We start from the raw sequence: 13,045 nt of genomic DNA, 5'->3' as shown, positions 1-13,045 counted from the left end.
CACACTTGCCCAGAGGCACAGCTCCCCACTCTTAACTCAAGGCTTACCCAGGAAAAAGACACCCGATTTCTTAAGAAACATTACCTTACATTTTCACTTGTGTTTGAGAGATATGAAAATAAGTGGAAAAATTTCAGGAGGAAAAAACGCTACACCTTTTTCCAAGGAAAATTATTTAAAAAGGATTGATAAACTTCCCCCACAATAAATATAAAAAGAATATTATCTAATATTTATTGAGTGCCTCTACATGCCACGTACTCCTCTGGCCTTAAAAGATATTATCTCATTTAAGTCTAATAAAAACAACAACAAAGCAAGTGTTCTCCTTATTCTCATTTACACATGAGGAAACTGAGGCAGAGAAAGATGAAAATAACCAGCCGAGGTTGCATCCCGTCCTCAGTAGGCTTGGGATGTGAACACAGGCAGCCCAACTGTAGAACCCTGTTATCCTCACCTAATTACTACCCTCCCTGACCATCCCTCCACTGCCATTTGCACAGGGGAGTATAGGGGATTCTTTGCTTGTGAGCTTCTAGTGACTGTTAAAATCCAGAGAATAACAAATCGGTTTCAAGTGAGGCATTACTGGTACAGGCTGCCTAAAGGGCTTTGGGAGAAGCATTCTGAGGTCACACCAGGACTTGGAAAGGAAAGAGAGCTGCAATCAATTACTAAGGTCAGACCAAAAAAAAAAAAAGAAAAAAAAAACCACTCCAATATTTAAAATGCTGCAGGCGCAGCCCTAGAAAAGACAAAACAAACAAACAAACAGACAGACAAACAAAAACCCCATTGCAATTACTAAGGTCGGCCATGGGTGTGTAAAGACAGGGGGCGACGCACACCCCCCTGAATTCGAGGTTGGTAGATACTGTCCTCAGTGTAGTCAGTCTCATCCAGGACTCAAAGGTTTGCGTGAAGAGCCGATGGTCATTCACTGACCCACCCATTCATTCGCATAACAAATGTGAATAGTGGTGGCCTAAATTCCAGACACTGCCAGGCACCGGCTACAATGCCCCTCTCCTTTGCTGAGATTCAAACAAGAAACATGTTGCTTACCTTGATTAAAAGGTTCAAGAAGAAGAAAGGAAGGACATGTTTAAAGATTTGATGGTTAGAAAGAATTCAGCTCCCTCTGAACTACAGTCACAAGATCCGTGAAGACCCTGAACCTTCAGTCTAACATGTTTTAACCCCATCACCAGCCCCCCCCCCACCTCCATCCAGGTCACTGTCATCTCTCCCCTGACAGCGACTGCAGTGCCTCCCACCTGGGCTGTGCAGCCACCTGCCGCTGCTTCGCTCTATCCCAGCCCCACCCCACTCCTGCCCACCAGAGGGCACACGCGAGCTCCCTTGCCTGGAGGGCCCTCCTCTCCCATCTTCCTCTCGGGAACTCCTGCTCATCACTCAGTTTCACCCCAGTCCCCACTGTGTGAAGATACCTCCCCTGACCTCACTGCCTGGGAAAACGCCCCCTCTGCAAGCCTCAGAGAGGTTCTCAGGGCTCTGACTGGCGTTTCTTTGTGTCATTATCTGATTCATGCTTGACTCTCCCCACGCACCCCTCTCTATTCCCACTGAGAAACTCCAGGAAGGCTATATTTTTCTCACCACTGCATCCCCAATGCTATGCTCACTGCCTGACAGTATCAATATTCACTAAATAGTACATAAGACATCCATGAACGCCAAATGACCGCCAAATCCCTAGGGAAAAGACCAAAGGACTGGGGGTCAGAGCTCGTCCAGTCCCGGAAACCAGAGAAGGTTCATTACACAAGAGATTTCAAAGAAATCCCACCAAGTCCACCATAAAGGAAAGGCCAAGGTGAAGGACAGATCAAACCACCTTCCCATCGGCAAGGGAAAGGCAGCCTAAGGAGCAACTTAATCCAACCTGGCAGGTCAAACCAAAGCCACTGAGCTCTCGCCGGCAGGGCCAGTGCTAGGTGAGGGTGGGTGTCAGGGAAGCAGGTGGGAAGGTGACCTCCCAGTCACACTGGGGAAGTGGTTCTCAGTGGCAGCAGAAGGGCAACGCCAGAGCTCCCTGCCCCAACCCACCCTGCTCCCAGCTGGCCGGGACAGCAGGCTAACAAAGCAGAGGGTGATGGGGAGGCTGGTACTGATGGGGCCTGGGACACCAGCTGATGCGAAAGGGGACAGTGCTCCAGCAGATGAGGGGCAGAAAAACAAATCCTTTTAACACGGCAGAGAAGCTGTTTCCAGCAGTAGTTCCTCACAAGCCTCTGATCTGGCCAATTAAAATTAGCAAAATCTATCCACTCACCCCTTTGCTGAAAGGAGAGTTGACTCAGGAATGTCTACCGGAACCCAGCAAAATGTAGCATCCGGCACAGCATAGAAGCCCTCTCCCCCGACTCTGTCTACAGGGTACAGAGCTCTGGCTGTTGCCAAAATCCACTCTCCCCAACTTCACAGTAACAGAACTGCAGCTGGACACATGGCGAGCCCACGCATTTCCCTCAAGGTGGCCACTGACTTAGTTCTCCCCTCTTGAAGGAGGGTCAAAGTCCCAGATGGCATGTAGGGATCTCCGCCCTTTACAGAGGGGAGGTGCCTCCCTCACGTGTGCTTCCCCTCTCCCCTGGCTCAACCTCAATGACCAGAGAGACCTTGAAGACGGTGGTTTCATCTTGAGCCTGAATGTATGGGGCAGAGCCCCCCAACAACTTAACATGCTTGGCTGGATGTGACAGAGAAATCGGCTTGTTTTCAATTGCATGTTGCTGCGCTAAGCAAATTATATACCTTGTATCCTATAAGAAAGAACAAAGAAAAAAAAAATGGAACCTACGACAAATCCAAAATTCAAAATGTGGAGATTGTTCTGAAATATATAAGCAAATGTTTTAGGAACTAGATTTACTACAAAAAGCATAAGGAAATGTTAGGCAATTGCTAATTGTAATAATTTGGGCAGACACTGGATCTATGAAAATGGAACGCTCTGTGATCAGCTTTCAGAGAGAAAGCACAGTTTCTGAATTTTGAAATGCAGACCACATTTCACAGCGACCACACCGGCCTCCAAATGTGATACTGAGAAGAAAATGTCCCCAAGAGACTGAATTAGAATATCAGTTTGGGATAAATAGAGGAAACGATGATCAGAAACACAGAGAACATACCCAGCAGAAGAATGCAAGGAATAATGGACTGGGGTGTTACTAAGATGGTCTTTGCGCAGAGAACCTGAGACGAACCAGATCATTCCCTAAACCAAGCATCCTCTGGTGAGGTCCCCGACTAATGAGAGGGACCACGACTAAAAGATGGTTTTATGTACTGCAGACCAGCCTGAAAGGCTTAGATACAAAGGAGAGAGCAAGGCAGTCTGAGATCTCCCCACCCCAAAGCCAGCAGAGAGGAAGGAGCTGGTCAGTCTCCTCACAACAGGAGTATATCTGGCCCTTTGTTATTTTTCGAGAGAAATATCCAAAAAGGACAGGCCCACATGTGCTCTGAGCTTTTTAGGTGTTCTGCCTACCCAGGGGTTCAGGGACCAGTAGGATGTTTTTTAATCGGATCAATCTTGATCTGCACTCCTGAAGGACGAAGTGAGGGAGAGGGGTAAAATGAGGAAGGGGATGATGGGGAGCCTGGAACCCCCCCCCCCACCAGAGGTCAATAGGGAGAACAGCACAGACACTACAGTAAATATCAGTGGGTTATATTCCTCTATCAAAGGAAAAAAGACTTAAGGACTGGGAACACAAATGCAATTCAGCCAACCAGCTGCCAAAGACAATCAAACAAAACAATACAATAAACACAATACGACTTGTATCCATGAGGACGTGGGTTTGATCCCTGGCCTCTCTCAGTGAGTTAAAGATCTGGCATTGCAATCCTGAGAAACAAAAACCAAGCAGGGGGCATAACTCTCCCAGACTTCAAGAAATACGACAAAGCCACAGTCATCAAAACAGTGCGGTACTGGTATCAAAACAGACAGACAGACCAATGGAACAGAATAGAGAACCCGGAAATAAACCCTGACACCTATGGTCAATTAATCTTTGACAAGGGAGGCAAGAACAGAAAATGGGAAAAAGAAAGTCTATTCAGCAAGCATTGCTGGGAAACTTGGACAGCTGCATGCAAAGCAATGAAACTAGAACACACCCTCACACCATGCACAAAAATAAACTCCAAATGGCTGAAAGACTTAAATATAAGACAAGACACCATCAAACTCCGGGAAGAGAACATAGGCAGAACACTCTCTGACATCAACCTCATGAATATTTTCTCAGGTCAGCCTCCCAAAGCAATAGAAATAAGAGCAAAAATAAACCCATGGGATCTAATCAAATTGAAAAGCTTTTGCACAGCAAAGGAAACCCAAAAGAAAACAAAAAGACAACTTACAGAATGGGAGAAAATAGTTTCAAACAATGCAATGGACAAGGGCTTAATCTCCAGAATATACAAGCAACTTATACAACTCAACAGCAAAAAAGCCAATCAACCAATGGAAAAATGGGCAAAAGACCTGAATAGACTGTTCTTCAAGGAAGATACACAGATGGCCAGCAAACACATAAAAAAATGCTCAACATCGCTGATTATAAGAGAAATGCAAATCAAAACTACCATGAGATACCATCTCATACCAGTCAGAATGGCCATCATTAATAAATCCACAAATAACAAGTGCTGGAGGGGCTGTGGAGAAAAGGGAACCCTCCTGCACTGTTGGTGGGAATGTAAACTGGTGCAGCCACTATGGAGAACAGTTTGGAGGTACCTTAGAAATCTATACATAGAACTTCCATATGACCCCGCAATCCCACTCTTGGGCATATATCTGAACAAAACTCTACTTAAAAGAGTTCATTGCAGTGCTATTCATTGCAGCACTATTCACAATAGCCAAGACGTGGAAACAACCCAAATGTCCATCAACAGATGATTGGATTAGGAAGATGTGGTATATATACACAATGGAATACTACTCAGCCATAAAAAATGACATAATGCCATTTGCAGCAACATGAATGGAACTAGAGACTCTCATACTGAGTGAAATGAGTCAGAAAGACAATGACAAATACCACATGATATCACTTATAACTAGAATCTAATATACAGCACAAATGAACATTTCCACAGAAAAGAAAATCATGGACTTGGAGAATAGACTTGTGGCTGTTCGATGGGAGAGGGAGGGAGTGGGAAGTATCGGGAGTTTGGGGTTAACGGATACAACTTGGAATAGATTTACAAGGAGATCCTGCTGAGTAGCATTGAGAACTATGTCTGGATACTCATATTGCAACAGAACAAAGGGTGGGAAAAAAAATGTATACATGTAAGAGTAACTTGGTCCCCATGCTGTACAGCGGGAAAAAAAAAAAAATCCGGCATTGCCATGGCTATTAGACCCCCAGTCTAGCCTGGAAACTTCCATATGCCACAGGTTCGGCCCTAAAACAAACAAACAAACAAATAAACAAAAAGGGCAAAGTAAAAACATTCATGGTAAGTTGGGGGAAAATGGTGAGGGACAATAAAATCAGAAGGTAAAACTTAGGGGAAAATATCAAATTTAAAAAGTTATGGTACATAAACAAATAGATCCACTCACTCCCAAAATATAAGTATAGACACTCATTATAAAACACAACTAGTATAAATAGATGGAGTTTCTAAAATTATAAGTATAGTGAGGGATTTTAGTAAAGTGTTCTCTGATATGCCAAGGCAAAAAACTATTAAGGAATTACAGAAGAATCAAATAATCAAATTAGGGATTTTCCACCATGGCTCAGTGGGTTACGAGTCTGACGAGTGTCCACAAGGACACAGGTTCAATCCCTGGCCTCGCTCAGTGGGTTAGGTATCTGGCATGGCCATGAGCTGTGATGTAGTTCACAGATGTGGCTGGGGTCCCAAGCTGCTGTGGCTCTGGCCTGCAGCTACAGCTCCAATTCACCCCAGCCTGGGAGCTTCCATACGCTGCAGGAGCGGCCCCAAAAAGCAAAATAAATAAATAAAATAAAATTAATAGGCATGATTTAACAGACATATACTGAATTTATCAAGGTACAAACAGAGAACACACACCTTTTAAGAACATCTTTAAAGTTTTAAAAACTGATCCAATATTAGATAGAAAGCAAGCATGGATAAATATTCTAAATCAAAATGGAAACTGTATAGATGACTTTTTAGTATAGTGCAATTGAATGAGAAATTAGTGTTAAAGGATAAAAGATGGGGACTTTAAAAATATACATCTGATACAATGGAGAAAAGACAGTCCCTTCAATAAGTGGTGCTGGGAAAACTGGACAGCCACATGGAAAAGAATGAAATTAGAACACTTCCGAACACCACACACACAAGTAAACTCAAAATGGATTAAAGACCTAAATATAGGACCGGATACTATAAAACTCTGCGAGGAAAACATAGGCCAAACACTCTCCGATATAAACCACAGCAATATCTTCTCACATTCACCTCCTGGAGTAATGACAATAAAAACAAAAATAAACAAATGGGACTTAATTAAACTTAAAAGTCTCTGCACAGCAAAGGAAACCCTAAAGAAAATGAAAAGACAACCCACAGAATGGGAGAAAATCTTTGCAAATGAAGCAACTGACAAGGGATTAATCTCCAAAATTTATACACACCTTCTGCAGCTCAATACCAAAAAAACAAACTACCCCATCAGAAAATGGGCGGAAGATGGAGTTCCCATTGTGGCTCAGCAGAAATGAATCTGACCAGTATCTTTGAGGATTCAGCTTCCATCCCTGGCCTTGCTTCAGTAGGTTAAGGATCAGGCGTTGGCATGAGCTATGGTGTAGGTAGCAGATGAGGCTTGGATCCAGCATTGCTGTGGCTGTGGTATAGATCGGCAGCTTGGATTTGACCTCTAGCCTGGGAACCTCCATATACTTCAGGCGCACCCCTAAAAAACAAAATAAATAAATAAATAATAAAATTGGCAGAAGATCTAACCAGATAATTCTCCAAAGAAGACATACAGATGGCCAAAAAACAAAAACAAAAACAAAAACACATGAAAAGATGTTCAACATCACTCATTATTAGAGAGATGCAAATCAAAACCGCTACGAGATACCACCTTACACCAGCTAGAATGGCCATCATCAAAAAGTCTATGAACAATAAATGCTGGAGAGGATTGGTGGGAATGTAAATTGCTGCAACCACTGTGGAGAACAGGATGGAGATTCCTCAGAAAACTAAAAACAGAATTACCATTTGATCCAGCAGTCCTACTCCTGGGCATCTACCCAGAGAAAACCATGACTCGAAAAGATACATGTTCTCCAATGTTCATTCCAGCACTATATACAGTAGCCAAGACATGGAAACAACCTAAATGTCCATTGACAGAGGAGTGGATAACGCAGATGTGGTACACATACACAATGGAGCATTACTCAGCCATTAAAAGGAAAGAAATGGCAGCACTTGAAGCAACATGGATGGACTTGGAGGTCATCATGCTAAGCGAGGTTAGTCAGACTGTGAGACACCAACATCATATGCTATCACTTACACATGGAATCTAAAAAAAGGACACCAATGAACTTCTTTGCAGAACAGATACTGACTCACAGACTTTGGAAAACTTATGGTTTCCAAGGGAGACAGGTTAGGAGGTGGGGGATGGGCTGGGGGTTTGGGATGGAAATGCTATAAAACTGGGTTGTGATGGTCACTGTACAACTATGAATGTCATAAAATTCATGGAGTAATTAAAAACATATATCGGAAAAAACTCTTGGATCAAGTAGGAAAACTAAAACTGGACACTATTCAACAACGAGAAAAGTACCTATCAAAACAGATAATGGGACAGATGCCATATTTACAGGAAAATTCATAATCTTAAATGACTTCGTTATTAACCAAGAAGGAATAAAAATGATGAACTAAGGCATTAACTTTTAGAAGATATAAAAAGAACAATGAAATAAGCCCAAGGAAAACAGGGGCAAGGAATCAATAGACGATCAGAGCAGAGGTTACAGATTTAGAAAGGCAGTAGAATCAATAAACACATCCAAGAGATCACCAGCAAGTCTGATTCTAAAAAGGCGAGGGCCAGCTTTGGCAGCATGTGCGCTAAATGCGGAAAGACACGGAGATTAGCATGGTCACTGCAGAAGGATGCCGTGCAAATTCATGAAGTGGTCCATATTTTTATAAATTAGGAGTTTGGGATTAACCAATACACACAACTATATATAAAAGAGAGAAACAACAAGGGTGTACTACCCAGCACGAGGAACTATATTCAAAAATCCTGTAATAACCCAGAGTGGAAAAGAATCTGTAAAAGAATATATACGTATTTGTATACATATCTACACAAAGTGACTCGGTATCACTTTGCTGTACACCTGAAACTAACACAATAATGTGCCTCAATTATATTTCAATAAAATAAATAAATAAAAAGCAGAGAAAAAGCACAAATACACAGTGATGAAGAAAGTGTAACTGCTAAGAAGAGATTTTAAAAAGTGTGGGAGACTACCACATGAGACTAGGCAAATACTCCCCAAAATTTTAGTGAAATGGCAATTTTCTAGCAAAATATACATGACGAAGATTATTTATTAAGAAATCTGCATACACCAAGAACTGCTTGTAGGACTGGGGAGGATGTCAGAACACGCCCCACAGAGGCAGTCCCAGCTCTGAGGGCCTCAGGAGGAGGGGAAGGGCCCCACCCCACCTGCCAGTCACCCTCACTGCCCGGGAAAGCAGGGAGCTTCCCTTTAGAAGATGCAAATAGCAGAATTCTTTGGCATTTGTTTTGCTGCAGAAATTTAGGGAAAGGCTATTAACACACATTGGGCCTCAGTGAAGCTCAGAACAAAGGACCAGATTTTTACGTTATTTTACTGTACTTTGTCGAATGTCTCTAATTTAGTCCTACACCAAAGGAGCAGTGCTGAGGAGGGATGTGCCCGATGAGAGAGAAAACGGAAAAAGCAGATCAAATCGTCACCAGGTTAGGCTCTGCCAGGCCCTGTGAGCTTCTGCCTTGGCCAATACTGAAACCACTAGCCCCACTTAAATCTAATTTTAAATGAATTAAACTACTAAAATAAAAAACACTCAGTTCCTCTGTTGCACCGTGCGTCTTGCAAGTGTTCAGTAGCAGGTGGCCGCTACGCTGGACAGTACAAATGACACATTTCCACAGTCCCAGAAAGTTCTACTGGAGGAGGCTCTGACACGCTGGAGTTTGGCGCAGGTCTGGGTGGCCAAGATCCCTGCAGTTTCTCAGGCTAAATCTCCACCAGTTAGTTATATCCCCTAGAAACGGTGGAAATTCATATAATTTAATAGCTGGAGAAAAGGTTTTGGTCCAGTCTCAGCCACACTGTGATGGATTCACTGAACACGAAACAGTGTTCAATGTATTAGATGTTTCATTTTTGGAAAAAAAAAAAAAAGTGATATCCCAGCAATGATATCCATGATTTAGCAAATTAATGCAAGAAAAATTAAAAACAGGAAGAATACAGTATTCATTAATTACTATAAATAAATGCATTCTTAGTTTCGTCTTAGCAGCAATTAGAAGAGGCTATCTCCTAAATGAATACAAATACATGCATTTTCAAAAACAAAAGGCTCTTTTCCTCTGCACTGCATTGCTTTGTTTCTTTAGGCAGATGTCGGTTTCATACCTAAAGCAATGCTCAGATTCCCTGCAGTCTGTTTGTCATGCCCTGTGTACTTGGCATTCAGGTATCCTAAATTACAGGAACAGGATTTTAACCTAGGGGAAAAAATTCCTTAAAAATGTATGTAAACTAGGGAGCTCTCTGTGGCACAGGGGGTTAAGGATCCAGTATGGTCACTGCAGCAGCTCGAGTCACTGCTGTGGCACGGGTTCAATCCCTGGCCTGGGAACTTTCACGTGTAGTGGGCACAGCTGAAAAAAATGTATGTAAATTATATCTTTAAAAGTAATAGTTCAGGAGTTCCCGTCGTGGCGCAGTGGTTGACGAATCCGACTAGGAATCATGAGGTTTCGGGTTCGGTCCCTGCCCTTGCTCAGTGGGTTGGCGATCCGGCGTTGCCGTGAGCTGTGGTGTAGATTGCAGACTCGGCTCGGATCCCGAGTTGCTGTGGCTCTGGCGTAGGCTGGTGGCTGCAGGTCCGATTGGACCCCTAGCCTGGGAGCCTCCATGTGCCGCGGGAGCGGCCCAGGAAATAGCAACAACAACAAAAGACAAAAAAGACAAAAAAAAAAGTAATAGTTCAGATTTCCGTCCCTCCCTCCCATCTCCTTTCTTTAAAATGAAGGGTTACTAGTGTGTTCTGGCACTCAACTGATTAGGTTCAAATCTCAGTTCCACATGTATTAGCTGTGCGACCTTGGGCAAATCAGTTAGTTCTTTCCTCTCCAAATTTCATTTTCCTTATCTCTAAAATGAGGACAATGAGTGCAGCCACTTCTAGGCTTGTGGAGAGGATTCAATAATATAAAACACGGGCTGCGCCTAGGCTAGTGCCTGGACATAGGAAGCACTCAATCCTGTTATAACAACAGCGACGCCATCACAATAATAACACTAATACAGTAATGATTCATATAAAATGTCCTGATCATTATTAGTATGATTAAGCCATTTTAATGCTGCAGGTAAACTCCTGGAAGGCCTGTTTAAATATCTGCTTCTCTTCCAACATTATTGAGAACCAATTTCTCAGGGTCTGTACTAACCACTGGATTTATAAAGACAAATGCAACATGATCTCTGCCCTGGAGGAGCACAGAGCCTAGTGGGAGAGACACACACACACACGTATAAACAGATAAATCACCACACAACCTGGTTAAATGCCGCAGCACAGAAGTGAGGATGGGGCACAGAGGGAGCTCAGAGGCTGGAGGGGCGACTCCGCCTGGGGGAGCTGAAGGTTTCATTGCTATAATGCAGTTTACTCTGCAAGATGCATAGGACCTTTGAGAAATGATGCCCAACATAAGCAGATTTTTAAAAACCACAAACAGTGGTCAGACCACTGAATATGCAAATCACAGACACGCAAACACATAGAAATATACATACCCCGGACTTATAGAGGACTGCGCAGAAGGGAAGAAAGTTAAAATGTTTCCACCAAAAAAGGCCTAAATATGGGTGGAATGAGCCCTTCCCTGCCTGGTGGGTGCTGCTCCGGGGCCCTTTCTCCGGGTCACTCTGGTTCACTTGTGCCACCTGCAGGGAGAGACGTGGGGAACGGGGACCAGGAGAGATGTTCTCTTTCTCCCACTCTTCACCTCCATCCTATTCGGCTTTGGCCAAAGGGCAGGGAATAGATCTGGGAGGTTGGGCAGCTGGAGGGCTGAGCACCAGGGTGCATATCAGAACACCCAGGTTGGTTAGAAGATTCTCCAGCAATGAAGATAAAGGTTGGCTGAAGAACCACCAACGTCTCGGATCTGGGCTCAGGCTTTTCTCAGCACCCTCACCTCTGGCCACCATCCTCGGCAAACTCAACGTCCATCACAGTGATTTATCCACTGTCTTGAGCTTGCATCCTTCTGCTTTCTCAAATCTAATGCCCTCCCTTGACTTCATGGCTTTGCCATCCACTGCTAAAATCTTAAACCTGTTCCCACCCACCCTGGTTCAGCTTTGTCATCACAGTCTCTAACTGATAACCCACCTGGCTCTGCTGGTACACGTTCTAGCTGGGGATCTGCAGGTAATCTCAACACTGCCCTTACCAACACCCAGACCTTCGTACTGTTGACTTCTACTTAATCCCACCAAGTCGATCCCAGCTCCCAATCACCCTCTACCTAGTAAACGCTCACTCTTCCATTCTGTGTTCAGAGTAACAAGTCTCCATAAGACCAAGTCCACACAAGCTCCTGCCCCGTGAGCCTGGCTAGACTGTCACTACCACCCCAGTTCTTTCACCCATTCCTTTTCACGTCCCAATACCTCTCCCACTTTGCCCCTGATTTGTCCGTCACCAAGTCACCGCTGTGGGAACACCTTTTCTTCTAAGCAATGATCTTTCCGCCTGGTCTCTTGAGAAATCGGAGGGAAGGCAGAATGAGTACTGTCATCTCAGCCTCCATCTCAACATATATCTGTCTTAGTTTCCTCATGAAAATGATATCTGACAGGCAGCTCCTGATACGCAAATTCCCAGTAAAATATTTGTGAGGATTCAGCGCAAAAGATGACAGACAGTTCCTGAGTCTGAAGACGGACTGCCTGTCTTATGGCCAAAATATCAGGGCATTTTTTACTTCGTACATGACCAGCGGAGAAGAACTGGGAAACGCACTTGGTGGCCTGAAACAGAGCAAACCTGTGGTCATCACAGAGCTGGGAGGTACTTTATTCTCCTCTCCTCCATCTGCTTTTGGCTAAGAAACACTGGGTCTATATGAGAAGCAACAATAAAACATCGGGGGTCATCATTTTACTGCATGAGCACTGCATTTTAAGATAGCCCCAGCCTTTCTAGCACCTCTTTTTCTCTCCAAGAAAACATTGGGCGAGATGTGGGGAGGGAGGGAGACCAAGTGCACCTCAAAACATGCAGCCTTCAGAAGCAAAGTACCATGGATCGGGAGGGAGCTGGAAGGGTCCTGGTGGCAGAGCATCCTGGGGCATGCAGGTTTGCCAATACGCCAAGCTGTTGGCTGCCCCTAAGTGTGGTTGGGGGTGGGGGAAGATTTAAACTTCATAATCTCCATCCCACTTTTTAATCTACACAGATGATATTTCTCAAGGTTCTGTAAAAAGCTAAGCAAGCATTACTTGAACACTTCCTCTTCCAACCAGACTGCTCCCTGCAGCCCCCTAAACCCCAGATATACCTGTCAATTCTAGAGCCACTGGTTCAGAATAGCAAAAAGCCAAGCACGGAGAACAGCCTATCTCTGGCAGAGTTTTATAAGATAAATACCAACCAGACCCTAGATATTGGTCAGGGAGCTTCCCACAACCACCAGTCATCCAGATGTTCAGTTCAG

At 44.0% G+C, this 13,045-nt stretch overlaps 1 protein-coding gene and 1 pseudogene across 2 annotated transcripts in view; one reads left to right on the top strand and one right to left on the bottom strand.

Annotated features, from left to right (window-relative positions):
* GARNL3 (GTPase activating Rap/RanGAP domain like 3) overlaps positions 1-13,045 on the bottom strand; it is a 148,161-nt gene that overhangs the window by 80,296 nt on the left and 54,820 nt on the right. The gene's annotated exons all lie outside the window — the stretch shown is intronic.
* Positions 8,126-8,225, top strand: LOC125121696 (uncharacterized; annotated as a pseudogene).

The sequence above is a fragment of the Phacochoerus africanus genome, chromosome 2, assembly GCF_016906955.1.
Source record: "Phacochoerus africanus isolate WHEZ1 chromosome 2, ROS_Pafr_v1, whole genome shotgun sequence".
NCBI classification, from domain to species: Eukaryota; Metazoa; Chordata; class Mammalia; order Artiodactyla; family Suidae; genus Phacochoerus; species Phacochoerus africanus.
Note: the sequence above shows the minus strand (reverse complement) of the source record. Positions and strands in the feature narration are given on the sequence as shown.